General features: G+C 34.7%; 1 protein-coding gene and 1 long non-coding RNA gene across 6 annotated transcripts in view; one reads left to right on the top strand and one right to left on the bottom strand.

The window, feature by feature from the left end:
* The window catches only part of cntnap2a (contactin associated protein 2a), a 760,628-nt gene that overhangs the window by 372,536 nt on the left and 373,962 nt on the right, over positions 1–14,130 (top strand).
* Positions 3,463–13,139, bottom strand: LOC141380663 (uncharacterized). The gene is made up of 3 exons (XR_012399267.1): positions 12,974–13,139; positions 12,272–12,350; positions 3,463–6,398 (listed from the first exon to the last, which is right to left on the bottom strand). It is a non-coding gene; the product is annotated as an uncharacterized lncRNA (long non-coding RNA).

Here is a 14,130-nt window from a genome sequence, read left to right as displayed (position 1 = left end):
CTGTCGCTATCTCACATTTTGTCATCATAATGTGGAAACCGCTTCAAATACCCCTTTATGTCAGTCATACAGACCAATGTCAGCAGAAGCAGGAGGTTGGGTTGAGTGCTGCGTGTGTGTGTGTGTTGCATTGGCTTAGCTACACTTCAAGAGCGGATTGGTATTCCTGATATTGCATCCACATAGAGGGATGGTAGACCAGCGGCTCATTTAAAGGTATATGAGGAGAAATGGCTCACTGTGGACTGATGTCTTTTTAAAGGGCAAAAGAGGTGTTTATTTACACTACCACTGAGAAATTTACTATAGTAAGTTATAGACTTTTCATAAAGACCCAAAATACATATCAACTTGTATAAAATGGACATTTAATGTAATCTTTTTGGTAAAAAAAATAAATAAATAAAAATAAAAGAATAATATGAAAATGATGTACAACGAAGTGATGATGTGACTATGATGGCCAATCCGTGCACATATCACATCATTGTCGCAAATTGACTTGTTTCCAGGCTTTTCTTCAGCTTAATAGTTGTCCTTAATTGTTGACATAAGAATTGTCTTTGTCAGCATTAGCCCAAAGACACCTATAGACATTCTAGACACTCTTGCCAAATTCCTGTGCTAATGGGCCATTAGCAGAAAGGCTAGTTACTCTTACATTGTTAACCTGAGGGCTAATTGGGCTCCACCTCTATGGAATCTTTTATCTCTTTCAAGAAAAGCAAATTGACTTCACATTGAACTCCAGCTTGGACGAGTCAGGCAATAACTTGATGGAGTTCAATGCATAGTAAGTGCTGTAAGATTAATGTTGCGGTTTGGCCCAAGCTAATAGGTCTCCAGGATCTGACATTTTGATAACATTTCAGCATGTTATTGAATTTACCAGATCAATTGTGGACTTTTGAATTGATACCAGGTGCCACTTTTTTCTTTTTTACCACAAGATAAAGCTATGACACTAATCATTAATGAATCAAATAACTCTCTAACACATTTTATGAATGACTGCCAAATTCCAATGGATTTCTAAATCCTATGTTTTGAATACACATGAGCTGCACATTTTAAAAGCATTTCACATTCACATGTTGTGCTGTTCATCAATGTCAGTTTCAAAGCAGTGGACCAATCAGAAGCATTTAGAAGCAGAGGAAGCTTTGCAAGCTTCTTTTTACATTAGCAAGTCGGCATGACCATGGTTTTATTTGGTGCCAACATGGTAAGAAATAGAAACAGATGTCTTGAACACTGCCTTTCACATTAGAATGCAAATTGAGTGTTGTTTTATAAGCTGTATTATTTCTCCATCTGCAGAGAATCGTTAGCTGAAGAAGTATTACCTTGACAAATTAATAAATGATTGCTTTAGTCATGCTTCTTGAATACCTCAGCTCAGGGTTGTAGACACTGTGTTGAGAGCATTCAAGATCAATCTTCCTTCATAAATGGCTGATAAGGTTTATGGAAGTGCTGCAGTGAATGCTAATCCTTAAAATATTAATTTCTACAAATTCTGACAGTTGTGCGTCTTCTCACAGTTGAACGTTGTTTGTCCAATTAAAAAGGCCTTAACAGCTCTATTCATCATTCTTTTAGCACTTTAAGGGAATAAATATTGTTTGGCCAGATATGTGATCCTTTTATAATAAATCACTTATTTACCAGATATTGAAGAAGACATGTTTACACAGACTTTTCATGACTAATAAAGGCAAAAAAAGTTATTCCACGATTGATATTGACTATAGGGATGTTTTTTAATAGGCTAATGCATTATAAATTATTAGTGACTAAAGTCACATCATGAATCGATCATTTTATTCTGCAGGTTGAATCAAACTCTGTGTTCGATTCACTCAAAAGATTCATAAAGGTGATTTAGTTTAGATATCAGACTATACTTAACCCTAACCTTTTAACCAAACAAGTGTTAATACCATCATGCTGATTGGTATTTATTTAGGTATAAGGCTACACCTACTGTATTTTTTTATGTTTTTGATTCACTTAAAATAACTGTGTATCAGTCATTTATTAAGAGATCTGAATACACTTATTATGCAACAGTTTTTGGCGAGGCAGTGGCGCAGTAGGTAGTGCTGTCGCCTCACAGCAAAAAGGTTGCTGGGTCGCTGGTTCGAACCTTGGCTCAGTTGGCGTTTCTGTGTGGAGTTTGCATGTTCTCCCTGCCTCCGCGTGGGTTTCCTCCGGGTGCTCCGGTTTCCACCACAGTCCAAAGACATGCAGTACATGTGAATTGGGTAGGCTAAATTGTCTATAGTGTGTGTGTGATTGTATGTGTGGATGTTTCCCAGAGATGGGTTGCGGCTGGAAGGGCATCTGCTGCGTAAAAACTTGCTGGATAAGTTGGCGGTTCATTCCGCTGTGGGGACCCCAGATTAATAAAGGCACTAAGTTGACAAGAAAATGAATGAATGAAACAGTTTTTTTTTTAATAACGAAAGTCGTTCATTAAAGAAATGATTACAGTGGTCTCTCATTAATCACGGGAGTTACGTTCTAAAAATAATCTGATAAATAATCGGCAAAATCCGCAAAGTAGCTTTATTTTTACAATTATTATAGATGTTTTAAGGCTGTAAAACCCCTCACTGTGTTGTCAACTTAGCAACTTTGTTGTTATATTTAGCGACAATATGACTAGCGACAAATCTAGTGACTTTTTGTGTGTTGCTGGAGATTTTTATAGACTCTCATGTGTCCATACTGTACTGTCCCTACTCTTCTCAATGAACTGAGATGATGCCGCCTGCCACTCCCCCACCGCAAGAGTACTGACAGGTGGCCCAGTCCTCATACAGCAGTCTCTCCAACCTGCAACCTGAGAGCAGATCACTCCTCTGAGTACCGACAGCAAATGATTTAGCACCGGGAGTGTAAGGTATTTCCATTGTACAGTCAAATTGATCTGCTTCTCTTTTCTTTTAACAATTTAATTTGACTACTTATTCTGTTCTTGTTCACAATCACAGAAATTTTTGTTACAGTTTCGGAACTTGTCTGAGTGTATTACATCTGAGAGATTACTTCAAATTCACTACACATCTACATTGATATACTGTATTTAAACGGCAAAAAAATAGGTAAATTGATATGCATATATAAATATATAAAGCATAGTGCAAATATAAAACCCCTTTTATAAATCATAGGCTGTTAAACAAACAGAAACGGTAGAGTGTGATGACGTCAGTGAAATGCAAATTGATGTATGATGTAATCTAGGGACATTAAGTGACTTTTTGGCCAGAGCTTAGCGCCTTTTCATTGAAAACAATCGGCAACACTACTCACTATACACTTTATACACTATTCTCAGACATGCAATAACATTTTCACACTTTCTCACTTGTTTAAACACTCTCAAAGTTCAAACCTTCATAGAAAATAAGTCCAAAATTATAGAATGAAACCTTAGATCAAAACCTGTTGTCAAGAGCAAATATTTATTGCTGTCAGCAAAAATGCATAAAGCTTTTTTGCTTTTGTGCAGATAATGTTGGCATCCAAAGTAATGTTCTTTTTTCCTGCAGTCATTGATTTGCAAAACTAAAGCAGACTCCATCCTTAAGGGATGCGCCACGCACATGACAGTTGGAAGTAACATACCAGACACGCTTATTTGCATGTTATTTCAAATGAAATTATTCAGATGGCACTCTGTGGCACGGCAGAAATATGAAAAGTGTCCTGAGTCGTAGCCGGACACCGCAGAAAGCCACTGATTTGCGACGCCAGTGTAGGTAACCTGATATAAATCAATGTTTACAATTCTAAAATGCATGGCGCTGCGTGGCACGGTGCATTTGGTGTGTTGTCCCCTTCACGATGGTCTTGCTACAGACAGTTACAACTGTTTTTGCATCCTTGTTGAAACTCACACTGCTAACAATCAACGATTTCTGTTAATTTGTCAAGCTGAACACATTCTGTACTGTACAGGGAGGTTGATTGACAATGGTCTACATGGACAATGGCAATGGACCACTGTACACTCATTGCACTGTACATTGTCCAGTAAAAATAATAATTGAATACAGTAATTAGTACTGAATCAGAATACATTAATTTTAAAGACAGAATAGTTGAATTGTATTATTTTTACTTAATTTTTTATTTTTATTTTTAGCTAAAGTAATCTGCATTTTTCAGACCCATTAATGCCATTCATTTCTGATTAAAACCCAGAATTACAATCACAATTGATGATGAACATACAGCAATCCTTCTTCTAATGATGTAGGGTATAAGAATGATCCATTACAGGCCAGTCAGGGTCACAGAGTAAACTTTCATCTGTACTTTGTGGAATTTCCCCTTTGCAGCTCAGCCTGTTTGCCTCCGTCCTTGTCTTGTCCAGGTTAAAGGTCCATTCGGCTTGTCTTGAGCTGCAAATTGGCTTTGGAAATGTGGATGAGAAGTCTGATAGTGCCATAAATGAGCGTAGTCTAGCTAATAAGCCGCAGTTAAGTCAAATTCCAGAGGGGACATAATTGCCATCTCCTTACTTTTACTTATTACTGCATGAAGTCAGTGAATCTTCAGCCTGCTGATTTAAATGCATTGAGTTTTCATCATCTTTTTTTTTAAAGCGCTGAAGATTAACAGCCGACATGTTGAGTTAATTGACATGTCATGAATGACTCAGTGTGGCGGATCCGTTTGTAATGGGTGGGAATGGTAGCATGTTAAGGATTAGGGCTTCTTCAGTGAATCCAAATTATTCAAGATGATTCATATGAAATTGATGTGTTTCCTTAAAACCAAATCTCTCATTAACAACCCGGGGTAACAATCCTCCACCCTTGTAGAGTAGAGTTTTTTTCTTTTTTTCTGAAATCATTTGAAAAATCATTATGATGTAGGTGATGTCACGATACAACTACCTTGACTACCTTTTGCAGTTCTCTAGCTGTCCTTTTTTTTAAGGGGGATTTTTTTTTTGTCCACTTTGACTATCCTCCAAACATTGTGCTGTTATGGTGGAAATGTGAATTTTAAGTGTTTTTTCTTTATTATTATGTTCAGTTCTGATTTTGTGAAGCACAATAACCTCAAATATCAAACATCTTTATTTCTATAGTGGTTTTACAATGTGGATTGTGTCAAAGCAGCCTAACAGTAATAGTTAAGTTCTAGTAAATTGAAATTGAATCTGTGTCAGTCCAGATTTTAGAGTTAAAGTTTAGGTTAGTGTTGTTTAATTTTCACTGCTGAAAGTTCAAACACTGAAGAGCAAATTCGGCGATGCTCAGCTCTTCAACTCCCAAACCAAGCAAGCCAGTGATGAAAGTGGGGAGAGGAACAAAACTTAACCAATTGACAAAAGTGAAGGAAAAAACCTTGAGAGAAACCAGGCTCAAATGGGCACAACCATTTCTTCATTTAGGGCCTACTCACACTATGCCATCCGTACCATGCCCAGGCCCGTTTCCCGGATCGTTTGAGAAGTGTGAGTGCGCTGAATCGGGCTCAAGCACGGTTCACTTAGCCGGCCCTGGCCCGGTTGGAAGAGGTGTGCCTGAGCGCGGTTCATTTGGACTTTGGCACGGTACGCTTGTGAGTGAGTGCAAAACGCACCAAAGCTCAAAACTGAAAGCGAGACGTGACTTTTAAGGGGCTGTCTCATATGGATTTATTAATCATTCTTACTGTTCAGTGAACGCAAACTGCCGTAGTTTATTAAAGACGAGAACTCCTCACATCACGACAGCTGCGCGGCTTCAGCAGACCTCCTCATTCCTACAGCACGAGAGCTTTATGATTGTTTATGAGCGCCAAAAGTGGCGGATCTGTACGGTGAAATATCTAACTGCGTGTCACCGCATCCCTAAGGACTGTTTGGCGAAATATTTGACTGCATGTCACTGCAAATCAAACGACTGACACGATATAACTAGAGAAATCTCCACTGTGCTGCTAAGTGTGAGAGAGCGCTTCTCACTGAACAGCGCAGCAGCGATGACGTAAGCGTGCCGACGCCCATTTGTGGTGTGACTGCGGGCCGTCAGGGGAGACGGGAGGGGGGACAAGCATGCTTTGGCCCGGTTCGAGGCAACTGTACCTAGTGTGAGTACGGCCTCAAACTTTTTGTGCAGAGCTACAGTCTAGGCGCTGGGGGCTTGCAGGTGTGAATAGGTCACCGGTGGGTGTTCAGGCTGGCCCTCAGGACCAATGCGGGAACTCGTTTGTCACTGTGTCTTTTAGGAATCTCATGGAGACTCATGCTTTCCGTTCCACCACAGCATTTACTCTGGATACAGTATGGTCCAGGATTATGGAGACCTCTAGAAGTCTTCAATAGTTGGCATCATCTCGTCACAGGATCTTGATCTTTTCAATGGCACTGCACAATGACGAGTGGCCTTGGACTGAGTATGCCCAGATGGAAATAAAGAACAAAGAAAATATTATGTGTAGCTGCTGTTCATAATGTATTTGAACAAGACATGTTAAATATCAATGCAAAAAATATCTACCATAAAGGAAATTAGCAGTTATATGTACAAGCATATAAAGCATAGAAGTGTTTCCAACGAAATGTCTGATGCATTAAGATAGGGGGAGTGTGTCCTACAGGTGGTTGTCAAGCACACTCATGCATCATGCCATTATGTGATGCATTGTGTGTATGCTTTACTAAAAAGATAGGCCTTTAATCTAGTTTTGAACTGTGAGAGTGTGTCTGAGCCTTGGACATTAGCAGGAAGGCTATTCCAGAGACCATAATGAGAAGGCCTGAGCTCCTTATATCAGTTTGATCTTTGTGTTTCCTCAAATTTATACAATGAAGCACAAACTCATGGTTGAACTATTTTCTCTCAATTACTCAGGTGACTGATAATTATGTAGCTTAAAAATGAATGTTTTTTTTTCAAAAACTTTCAGTGAATATATGTTATATATTTTGGTGCATTTAAACAAAACAGATTTATTAAAAATATCATTTTATAGACTACATTAGTACATATAATTTAATAAAATATTTTTTTAGTCACTTGACATATTTAGAAATAGAAAGATAATATATTTAAATTCAAGAAAATTACAACACAACTTCATCTTAATTGTATGTTTGTTTATTTTCTCTTAATTTTTCATGTTTTTTTTCATAATTTTTTAATTTATCTTTCTCTTGATTTTTTTTTTTTTTTATTTAACATTTTTCCCTAACATATACATTTTAGTGTACACATTTTTGGACTGTGATTTTAAGTTTTTTGTTATGTTAGGTCCGGATTTGGTTTCAGTGCTGACTAAACTAATGTATATGCCCAAATATAATATAGTAAAGCATCCTATTGAAATGATTCATTCAAAAGATAAGTTTGTGAGGGGTGTACTAATAATTAATCATGTTTTTCCAGGCTTTGTAGTTGTTTGTTTTCAGTGAATTCTGAGTTTTTATGGTTAAGTTTTTAAGGAAAATAATCGATTGGGTACAATAAAGCCTTTTTTTTTTTACAGTTTATTTTGTAAATGTTTACCAATGGTGTCTATATTATTGGAGGACAATGAATGAAAAAAAAAAAAAGGTTCAAATGAGAATTATGATCCCATCGACATCTTGTGCTGGTACGTTTCTTGGTGTTTTTCAGCATTTAATCATCATCTCCCGGGAGCCAATGGCGAGTACTGATTATTTCCCTCAGAAACACATAATTAGTCATAATTAGGTGGTGTTACTGCAAGGTTGTTGCGATGGTAATCAAGTGCGCAGTTGTCAAGAGAATGAGGCAACTTTTGAGATGTTCTCTAATTAAGCGCGAGGAATCGAGTGGAAATGTGTTTGGATTTGTTTGTTTTTTTGCTTATTTACTAATGGAGCCAGTTTGAGTTAGTCAAATGCTGCTTTTTTATTTTAAAACTGGTAATCATCGTAATGACACTGTCAGAAAATCTTTAGCAATGGGAATTTAATGGATTAAAATAGGGTTCCTTTACACCTTTGTTTTCTTTTTAATCTTTAGCGCTGTTATAGCTGGAGTTATGCTGCATGGGTCTGTAAGGATTTTATTTTGGTATCTTATATCAACTCATCTATTTTATTTTATGTACTATTGTATAATCTCATCTATTTTAATAAGGTGCAGTGTTTTGATTGTTGATTAAAAGTAACAGTACAACCATACAAAATACATTAATTTGTAACACTTTAGCTTAAGGGTTTAAATAATGCATTAGTTAAGCATTAATTAGTAGTTAATTTGTTCACAATTAAGCATTAGTTAAAAACAAACACACAAGTAATTAATGGTTAACTAGACATTTAAGGGTCCCGAATTATGCATTAGTTAAGCTCAGTTAAACTTGTAAATCATGATTAAATTGTTGACAATTATGCATCAGTTAAGCATGAGCAAACACATTATTCCTAATTAACTGAACATATTATAAAAGCATTTTAACTATTGTTTACAAATCGATAAGCCACATATTATTTATTCATTTATTGTGTAAGTTAAACTGAACAACAAGCTATAATTATGTTTAATGTTGCAGTTATATATGGCTAAAATAGTGTAATAAACACAGTTTAACCTCATGAAGTTAAAGTTATGTCCACATTTATAATGGCACTTAAGTGATATTCAGGTTTATTGACTAGAACTAGCTAGTAGCTAATTAAGGCTAAAATTTAATTAAATAATTAATAAAGAAAAGTTGACCCCCTGTTTAAAGTAAAAGTATCCACATTAATTATGGCACTTATTGAGGAATATTTAGGTTTGTTGACTAGAACAAGCTAATGATTAGGGCTAAAATGTCATTTTTGACCCCCTGTATAAAAAATGAAAGTAATATCCACATTAATTATGGCACTTATTGAGGGATATTTAAGTTTGTTGACTAGAACAAGCTAATGATTAAGGCTAAAATGTCATCAATACAGTTTTAATAAAGGCAATTTGACTCCCTATTCTAAAGTGAAAGTGATATCCACATTAATTATGGCACTTATTGGGGAATCTTTAAGTTTATTGACTAAAACAAGCTAATATTTAAGGCTTAAATGTCATTAATATAGAGTTAATAAAGGCAATTTGACCCCCTATTCTAAAGTGACAGGGATATCCACAATAATTATGGCACTTATTGGGGAATATTCAAGTTTATTGACTAAAAAAGCTAATTAATTAAGGCTAATTAACATGGCTAATTAGTTAATTAAATTAAATTAAGGCTAAATGTCATTATTATAGTGTTAATAAAGGCAATTCAAACCCCTATTCTAAAGTGAAAGTGATTTCCACATTAATTACGGCACTTATTGAGGGATATTCAAGTCTGTTCACTATAGAGCAAGCTAATAATTAAGGCTAAAATGTTATTAATACATTGGTAATAAAATACATTTGAAAGTGATTTATTTTAAAGTGAAAGTGATTTTCACATTAAATGCAGCACTTATTAAGGGATATTTAAGTCTATTGGCATTTTGACCCCCTTTTTACCTAATGCAGCCTGTTAATAAAACCCTGCTTTTCACAGTAAAATAATGATGCCATAAAGATGATATTAGGAAATGATCAGCATTAGGAAGCTATATCTTCAATGTTTCGCAACATGCTTTTAAACAGGCTGCCTATACACATTTGTTTTCCTCTTATAGCCTTTAAGCAAAACTAATAAGTATTCGGAGCAATGCTGCGTGTTCAATTACAAGCAGAATTGACAGGGTGACTGAAAATTGCCAGTGATTTTCCACTCATGCAATGTAAGCCTGTAAGAACAACACTGACAAGTCATGCTGCTGACAGTTTGATGAATCGCACCGATCACAGACCTTTTCCATTGTGGTAATGGGATAATTTTGAAAAAAAACAAAAAATAAAACTCAAATTGTCATGCTCAGTGGCGTTTGTTTTGCTCCTTATAAGCATTCAGCTGTGCTCTTCATGCGTTTTCAGCCAAGGTCGTATACCTTTAAAGGTGCCCTGAAGTACCTTGAAATGCACAGCTCTTTTCAATGTGTGACGTCATTTCTTCAAACATAAAGACAGGGTGCAATCAAGTAATCACATTAAGGTTAAGATCATGTTTTTTTTTTGTTTTGTTTTTTTAATGAAACAGTGGTGTTTCATTTAAATCATAGATCTATCAGTCAAAGTTGCTAAAATAAAGTGCATCTGACTCATGACAGTCTATAATAGCAATGGTTAGTTTTCCCAACAGCTTATTTTCTTTAAAATACATGTAGAATTCAACTGAATTGACATTTATTGGTACAAAGCACCTTTTATGATATATATTTCAAGGCAGTTTTACAGAAAGAAGTTGTGAGTCAATTCATAGACCACTTGATTGGTCAAAAGATGTTATGACAAGCTTAATTGCTCAGTAATGTCATCGGAACTGTTGGTTCTTATTTGGTGGAAATAAACATTTTTACATTTTAGATGATATTTTCCTCAAAATAAAAACTTTAAGTTCTTAAGTTAAGTTCTAAAATAAGTAATTGTTTGGGAGCACACAGCTTATACAATACGTGTCAAAAGTCTTGTCATTGATCCCAGTTGTTAGAGCAACAGCTAATAACTTTTAGAGGGACTTTAAGGCATGTGAAACTATGTGACTGAAGAAACCCTACTTTCCATCTAGTTTTCTATCATATATTGATCCTGCTTGTTTAAGTGAATCTGTTTAGGTTTTTTATTTTGGACATTTATGAAGCCCTCTAGCACTTCTGAATTTGAGTTGAGCTTCGGTCTTAAATATTTGCCCCTGTTGAAGTAATTTGAGAGGCTTTTCAATCCAGGCGGAAGGCAATTTAGCTAGCTCATAAACTGGGACAATATAACATTATAATCATAGAAAGGCATAGTGTTTGCCCTATGATTCCCTTGAGGGGATGTCCATTATTGCAGTGTATTCCTATTCAATATTGAACTTTCAGCTTCACTGAGAAAGTTAAGGTGAGCGTACATTTGGACTTATTACTTGCTATTTATTACAATAGTGAGATGACAGAATTTCCAACAGAGGTGTACCATAAATCCCATGCAATCTTGTATTTTCTTTTTGTCAAATGTTTGGGCTTTTTTAATCTTCTTTAAATAGATTGTAGTACTCTAAATTCATATTTCATCAGATTTAAATTAATTCTACAGAACAGTACACTGTAAAACCCAACAGTCAACTTTATCAAATGAAATGAGTGTAGTTAACTCAAAATTTACTAAAAGTTGATTCTACTCATATTAAAAGAGTTTTGATCTCAGTGTTTAATCTAATGAGTTAATTAAATATCTCATTACTTCAACGTAAATGGAGTAAGTTCACAGTACTCATATAGATTTGTTTTTTTAACTCAAATGTTTTTTTGTGATCGTTTTTTTCAAATAAGTTGAATTATTTTCATTTATTGGGTTTTTACTGTGCTCAAATTGCTTCTTTTACTCAAATGGATTGAGTTCACAGTACTTATTAGGATTAGTTTTTGAACCTAAATGGTTTGTTGCAATCGGTTTTCTCAAAATGGAAAAGCACCTTTGAGTTACCTTAACTTTCTGTGTTTTACAGTGTATTACAGTGGTGGCCAACCCTTTTCCTGGAGAGCCACCCTCCTGCAGATTTCAGTTGCAACCCGTGTCAAACACACCTGCCTGTAATTATTACGTGGTGTTCAGGTCCTAATTAATTGGTTCAGGTGTGTTTGATATGGGTAGCAACTGAAATGTGCAGGAAGATGGCTCTCCAGGAACAGGGTTGGCCACTCCTGGTGTATTATATTAATAAATTCCACATAATTATGTATATTTAACTTAGTAAAAACATGATTTATTGATTCCTTTTTTATATAAATAATTTTCTATACATCAAATCATTTGAAACATAAGTATATGAAAAATATATTATAATATATATATATATATATATATATATATATATATATATATATATATATATATATATATATATATATATATATATATATATATATATAAATCAATATTGCTGTTTGACTTATCCTTTCAATTGAATGCAGACTTGGTGAGCCTAAATATCTTAACAACACAAAGCCTTACTGATCCTAAACTTTAGAACTTGACATGACATTTTCAGAAATGTATTTTAACTAAATACTTTTTTAATTATTTCCAACATAGGCTCATTCTGAAAACGTAACCCTGCATACATCTCTGGAGATCGCAAATTATGTAGCCAGAGCTACGCATGGCTGCATTTCTTATTTAAAACAAACACTACAGGGCGGTATGGCGCAGTTCCTTTTCTCGCTTACCAGCTGACTGCTTGCCTGCATGTGGACGGCTTTTTCGCTGTTACTAGTTTGTCTGGTAGCTCGACATGTTCATCGGCGACTTGAGATGCAGAACAAAGTTGACCAAGACGATGGGTTTGAGTATGGTGAAGAATGGTTCCAGAAAGCAGGCAACACACACACACACACACATGATCATGATCATGGGTTGGATATTTCCCAGCTCTGAGAATAACCACATTAAATGTAAACATCATTTGTTTTTCTCATATGCCACCTTTTATAAGACATTTTGCTGTGTTTTTTTTTTTTTTTCCAAATATAAATGTTCATAAAGCTTTGCTTATTACATTTTTGTTTAGGGAACTGTTTCAGTTCATATTGAACAATTGTATTCAATAGTGAGCATCCATGAATATCAGTTTTTTATTATTAGTTTCATACCAGAAAAAAAACTTAGTTCCTAAAGTGAAATAAATGTGGCAAATCATAGGTCATCTTCTAGAAATAATCACTAGCATAATCAATTATTTCTTTTGCTGTATATCAGATTGTGTTGTTTTTTTTTTACAGTTTATGCATCAGAACGAATGTGATACAGCTATATCTTATATTGTTCCTGGATGATGTTTTGTCAATTTCCTGTACATCTCATGCTCTGAATTTAAAGATATTGAATGATCTTGATGGATGTTGTGCAATAATTCACTGATGTTTGCTCACCATGGACCTCAATGGCGGCTCTGAATCATTCCTCAACACCGTCTTTGCTTTCAATCCACTCCTTCCTGTTTGCTTTCCATTCCTCTTCAGCCAAAATGAGCAGATGTCTCAATGCAGCCTTTTTCAACACAGAGAGTCATTTTCTCAGTTCCAAACCCAGTGCACTGCTTACAGAGGCAGCGATTGATGAAACATAGACTTGGGGGCTGGACTAAACTTCTAAGAGACTTTTTTGTTTGTTTATTTGTTTGTTTTTGCTCTCTTAGAAATAAACTTAGCAACGGAAAGAAATGACTTTTCATGTTGTAAAATCTAATAAATTGACTCTAATATTTTTATTGTAATATTAAGTTTCAAGGAAAATATTCAATATTTACACATTTACTTGATTTAATGAAATGAGAGGAAAGAGGTAATTATTAATATAATTTACTTGTCATACTTAAATATTTTCTAATCGTTGCAAACCTATTAATAAGGAAATTAAAATAACGAAAAAGTCATAATAAATGCGAGTTTCTCAGTATGCTTTGTATGAAATTGAATTAAGAGTAGAATATTCTGAAAATAAAAGCAATCTTAGGTGTTTAAATTTGAGAGAAAGACTTGTTAAGAGTTTAATCTTCGTTAGTTCAAGAAGACTTTTGAGTAAGTTTTTCTTTAGTTTTGAGGTTACACCTCGCAGAAGAGTAGCACTCATGCTTTCAGTCTTGGCATTTTTATTATTAGCATTAATGTTTGACGCTTCACTCAGAGAGCCATAGCTGTGCTAACACTAGCTCTGTGATCAATTAAACTAAGTAATGCCAAATGTACTAATTTGTATAACTGCTAAGCTTAATTTAAATTGATTAAATCAATGTCCCTTCTGCTCAATCATCACTTGATTAATTAAAATAAATATAGACTCAAAATTAAAGATAATCAATTAACTTTTACTTAATTAGTTTAAGAGTGTTAGGTTAAATATTAAGTAAATTTTACATGATTATTTGTAGCCAATTTAAGTTAATGAAATTTACTTGAAATCTTTTCCTGCAGATTGTTACAAGGATTTTTTTAAAGTAAATCTTAAGAGTTGTTTTTCAGTCTCTGTCCTTCATAGAAAAAAAAGCATGCTGGATACATGCATGCACAAATGATAAGAAAAATGCTTA

The sequence above is a fragment of the Danio rerio genome, chromosome 24 (genome assembly GCF_049306965.1).
Source record: "Danio rerio strain Tuebingen ecotype United States chromosome 24, GRCz12tu, whole genome shotgun sequence".
Lineage (NCBI taxonomy): Eukaryota > Metazoa > Chordata > Actinopteri > Cypriniformes > Danionidae > Danio > Danio rerio.
This window is presented reverse-complemented; position numbering and strand designations above follow the sequence as displayed.